At 41.6% G+C, this 5,724-nt stretch overlaps 1 non-coding gene across 1 annotated transcript; it reads right to left on the reverse strand.

Annotated features, from left to right (window-relative positions):
* Window positions 1–1,880: 1,880 nt before the first annotated feature.
* TRNAV-AAC (transfer RNA valine (anticodon AAC)) lies at window positions 1,881–1,953 on the reverse strand. Its single transcript has one exon. It is a non-coding gene; the product is annotated as a tRNA-Val (tRNA).
* Window positions 1,954–5,724: the final 3,771 nt, after the last annotated feature.

Consider the following 5,724-nt stretch of genomic DNA (forward strand, 5'->3'; position numbering starts at 1 on the left):
TTAAGTAACCCCCTAATTTTAGTAGGAGCAAGCCCAACTCATCTTTTCCTTATAGAATCACAGAATATTTTTGGTTGGATGCTTAGATGGTTACATTCTTGACTCAAGCTTATCCTAAGAAATGCAAATGATGGAAGTACATTTTCTGGAGGCAATTCTAAGAGTTTGTCAGTGGAATGTGTTTTCTCCATATATTAAGAAAGAAGAGTGGCAATTTTGCAAAAAAACTGTGCTTCCAGTTCTTCTTCCAAAGTTCTCATGATTTCTGTTTAGTGAGTGTGGTTCAAGAGTCTCCTGTTCGACAATAGCAAGGCACGTCTCTTATGGCTTGCACTTGTGTAACGTTTTGATGGTTGTTCCAGTTAAATCCTATTCCGTGGAAACCCTAGACACAAAACATATATTATGATTTATTGATGTATCAATCATCATCATTTAATATGGTGTATTATGATTTAGTATGTCCATGTATGATTATGTATGTTTAGTATGTCCATAGTATGATTATGTATGTTTGAGTGGCTAATGGGAGTGCTGTCTTTAGCTCCAGTGCATACAAGATCAGGTGGCAAGGTCTGTCCTTGTTTTCAGGCAGTACTGAGCTGCAGAGCTTACACCACCTACTGAACAAGCAAAAACTTACCTGGCTACATTGATGCTGCTGGGACTAAGGGAAAGGCTGCTATTTGCTCCATAAGTTTTGGGTGAGCTGTTTGGAGACGAGTGGGTTGTGGTGAAGTCTGGCAACAGGTTATTTTCTGCCTTCCCCTGTTTGAAAATACATCCAGGAGAGTTCTGAGAGGGCTTTGCACAACAGCCAGTGGTCAGAACACACACCTACACGATGAGAGATTTGCATTCAGTTTCTTGTTTGGCCTGAGGTGATTCAGCCCCCAGCAGGCTCTTCTGAAACATGGGTGTTCTGGGGAAATCTGTCACCTGCACAGCTGTGCTTAGAATTTGATGAGGAAACATGTGAGTTCATTACAGTAGGGTCAGCATTGATGCTAGTGTTGTTGAAATGTAGCCTATTCCAGGGTTTAGACATGGCACTTCAGGGCATGCTCTAGTGCCCGAGATTGTTGGTTTATGTCTGTTTGTGGGTGGGTGTGGGGTGTGGTGGTGGTATTTTGGGTTTGTTTTTTTTTTTGGTTGGACTTGATGATCTCAAAGGTCCCTTCCAACCATGAAGATTCTGTGATTAGTTATTAAGAATTTAGCATTGTTGGATGTGAAGAAAAAAATGTTTATGCAGGAAACCATGGTATCCGTTTCAGTAGCTCAGCATGCTCAGTATTTCTGTTAACCTCCAAGATTTGGGCTGATCACAGAATCACAGAATGATATGGGGTTGGAAGGGACCTCTGGAGATCATCTACTCCAACCCCCCTGCAAAAGCAGGTCCACCCAGAGCAGGTTGCACAGGAATGTGTCCAGGAGGGTTTTGAATGTCTCCAGAGATGGAGACTCCACCACCTCTCTGGGCAGCCTGTTCCAGTGCTCTGCCAGCCTCAAAGTGAAGAAGTTCCTCCTCATGTTTAGATGGAACTTCCTATGTTCAAGTTTGTGCCCGTTACCTCGTCCTGTCACTAGGCACCACTGAAAAAAGACTGGCCCCATCCTCTTGAAACCCACCTTATAAGTATTTGTAGGCATTGATAAGATTCCCCCTCAGTCTTGTCTCCTCCAGAGTAAAAAGACCCAAGTCCCTCATTCTCTCCTCATAAGAGGGATGGCTCCAGGTCCCTAATCATCTTTGTGGTCCTCTGCTGCACCCTCTCCAGCAGTTGCCCCTCCTTCTTGAACTGGGGAGACACCCAGAAGGTGACACAGTCCTCCAGGTGGTGCCTCGGCAGTGGAGAAAAAGCCGTTCCGGCGGGTGTTTCCGCCCGGTTTCGAACCGGGGACCTTTCGCGTGTTAGGCGAACGTGATAACCACTACACTACGGAAACGCCGCGGTGATGTATGAGTTCCCTGAGGCAAACCAAATGTAAAGCTTTGAGCGGTTCCCCGGAAAGGACAAGAGGATTTTTCATCCCTGCTCGAAAAGAAGAGTATGGAATTTTAGATCCAAATTTTGATTTGCCTATGCTGGAACAACTTCCGTACAGACAATTTGGTCTTTACTATGTAGTTCAGAGCAGCACATTTGTTACTCAAGTGTGTTTACTGACTTCAAGATACCCTAGTAATCTCCCACATCAGACTAAGTAAATTTATAAAAAGGAAAGAGAGAAAATATTCTGTTAATATCGCTTCAAGTATCAAGGTCCTTTCACCCTTAACCTTTGAAGGGTATGTAAGCCGTTGCAAGGGGTTTGATAGCACGTATGGCAGAGAGCTTATCTCTGCTGGATGGTGTTGGAACTGCTCAACTTGAAACCACGTCCTCGACTGTTTGTGCTGAGCAGCCTCTCCCCTGAACAAGCAGCAAACACATGCTCTCTTGGTAAAAGGAGATTCTGGAATCTCTCTCCAGCCTTACAGCCTGCTTCTGAGTCATCTTGTTGTTCAGCTCGGTGACAACGACTGAGCTCTGAAAGCATAGTGCTTACTGTGACAGTAAAAAGCCTTTGTCTTCCAAGGCTTAGTGTCTCTTGGTTAGAGCTGGGGAACAGGAGGTAATTCAGAATCCTAAATCATTCACTTGGCCGCTCTCCTTCTGAATAGCTCCATCTCTGCTACATTTTCCTCATCTGTAATAACATACATATGCCTGTGCAGGAAACTGATATCTTCAGCTAAAAGTCTAGTATAAAATACACATTTTCTAAGAAAGCATCAGAAATCTTTCCAAAAAGAAATAGCTTTACTTTATGCTAAATTGCAGTGCCTCTACTGTCATATGATGCTGCTTCTCTAACACACCTAAGTCAGCTGAGTCAACAAGCTGAACACCACACATCCCAGTATTAATTTCAGCAATCTTGACACCTCTGTATCATGGTGTTACACTTCTTACCTCAGCTGTCAGCATGCAGTAAATGTGGTGCTGCTGACAGCCCACACAGACTAGGGCTTAGTATCACAAGGGAAGCGTTCTGTACGCTCACTCTGAGAAATTCCATTTTTATACTCTTTCGACATTTACAATAACAATGGGCTGAGTTTGCCACTCTTATCAATTAACATCTAGTGCTAATCCTGTAATAAACATACATTTGTTTGCTGATTCTTCCTCTCTAAAGAATCCCTTTGTTTGATACAACCGCAGACCTTCTTGGTTCTGTTCCTTCGGTTTCAGAGGAAATACACATCTACTGGTAACTCTTGCAACTGGGACACCTGTTAGTCTGACCGACGAGACAATAAAATCAGACTCAAATTGCTTTATTCAGTAAAGATAAGTAGATAAAATCACAGAAAATAAAGTCACAGTAAAGTAAATTCTTGCTCTGTTCACAGCTGTTAGTTTAATGGAATTGCCTTTCTGGTGAGGAGCACAGCTGCTCCAGCCCTGCCCGCAGCTCGCACGTCTGCGGGGGCCAGGAGGGGGCTCTGGAGCTGCAGCAAGGCTTGTCCTAAGCAGCCAGAGCTGCCTTCAAAAATGAACTTAATTAAAATGTGCATCTAGAACTAAAGCAAGCTACTGAGTGTTTTGACCAAACCATGCTGGTGCCCATTTGGTGGGAAGCTCAGCTGAGAGCTGGGTTTGTAAATTGCTCAGCGTGTGTTTGCTGGTTGACCACCATCCATCGGCTGTGGTGGATCTTGTGCAACTTCCCGTGTTCTGCCCCTTAGTAACATCAATACCTTTCCTTGCTACAAGTGACCGTGTATTCTCACAAGCTGGTAGAGCTCTGCAAACCAGACTGTTAGCCTTGATGCACAAGTGTTATTGGCATCTTATGTGTGCAGAGAATGGGTCCCACATCTTTGCAGGTTCAGTTAGTTGCGTGTAGGAATGCAGTGTTAGACATGGATCCAATTCTTCAATTTGTGAGCGTGGTCAGTAGTTAAATATATAGGGCACATGTAGGGCTTTTTTTCCTCCCTTCACTTGGCTTTTGCTTTAGAACTCCTCCTTCACTTTATGCCACACGCACAACAGGACTCTATGCCTTCATTTGCCATTTCTAAATGAGAATAATAAACCCCCTTAGCTCACAGGGAAATTGTGAAAATAAGTCAATTAGTATATTGGAAATGGTCTGATACTGCACTGGCAAACAGAAACAGTGCTGGTTTTAGAACTTGGTCTAAATAGTATGCAAAAAATAAGGCTCTAGACCAGTAATGAACAGTGACAGACGGAGAAATTATTGAATCGTTGCTCATTTAGTGAACATGATTCCTGCTGTGCATTGGATGAAATTGGCCCTATGGGGAAAATAGATAGACATTCTTTTCTTACAAAATTCAATTCTTACAAAAAGAGGAATGACTTATGGTTACAGAGACAACCTTAAATTTAGCATTTCCTCACTTCTGAGCGATAAGCGTGCCCATCCAACGACATTTCAGAAAATAGTGTGGGAGTATTTGCTTTGGGTGATTTTCTAGCTTTTGAAAAGAGAACTGAATATGTAGCAATTCTGACCTGAGGCATTGTCCTAATACCTACTGGAGATATCAGTTGATTGAAAGTGCTGAAATGCCTAAATCCACAGAGATCTCCCTCTTTCCAGCTGGGAGAAGCTGCCTGGATGGTATGCTATCACTCTCTGCGTGGGGAAATAGAAGCTTTGTCATGAGAAAATTAAGCTTCTAACCTGGTGGAAGAGGGAGCCTATAGTGGAAGTCATTGTACTTGGGTGAACAGTCAGCAGTTTCCCCATCCTTGTTCTTTCTCACTTTTACCTTGGTGCAATCAAGGAATGAAACTTAGTTCACCTTTGATGAATAAATTGGTTTGTGAAAACCAGAAAGGGTTATAACTTCCTAAATGCTGGTGGATTTTCATAGGGACGGCATGAAGTAGGCTTCTCTTAGATATCAAACCTTTTCCAAAATGTGTTTTCTGGAATGGATTCATTTGGGGTTTTTTAATGTTCAAGAAGCCACTGCTAGAATTTCTTGACACAGATAAAATGCTTTATTTTTCCTTATCTCATCCTTGGAAAAAGCAGAAATGCTTTGGCTGAAATTCTCTAAAATGCCCACTGTGAAAACTTCAGCCCAAATAGTTATAATTAAGATAAATTGTAAACAATTGAACACAGGATCTTCTAATGAGAGGTGTCAAGGAATATTAATAATAGGTGTTATTTCCAGCCATGCCTCTAATAATACATGATAGGATATTGAAGGTAAAGAGATGCAGGCATAAAGTGAGGCAAATGTATGTACTCATCTTTTACATTTTAATGGAACTAATTAATGAGGCTGTCATGCTTTTGAAAATGCTTTAATTTATTCTTTGATTAAAAAGTAGAAGTCTCTCATTAGTACAAAAATATCTTTTCTGAGTTATACGTCTGGAGTGTATAAAACAGATCAGTGCTGATATAAACTGGGAATTTCAAAATTATTGTTTACATTGCATACTGTTTCTGCATCATTCATTGTGGATTTACATCATAATTAGTTTGCTCTGTTTTACCTGCAGTGAGCTTGACTTGAAACTGGAAACTCCTCTGGATTTGACTGTTGCACCTGATCACTTTTTTATTTTCAACCTTTGGCCGTATGGCAATTTTTTTTTTTTTTTTTTTGAGAAGGGGAAAAAAATCTGCTTCTGTATTTGATTTATCAAATGGCTTCTTTTCAGTTTTGCTCAGTTT

Source organism: Numenius arquata, chromosome 5, assembly GCF_964106895.1.
Source record: "Numenius arquata chromosome 5, bNumArq3.hap1.1, whole genome shotgun sequence".
NCBI lineage: Eukaryota > Metazoa > Chordata > Aves > Charadriiformes > Scolopacidae > Numenius > Numenius arquata.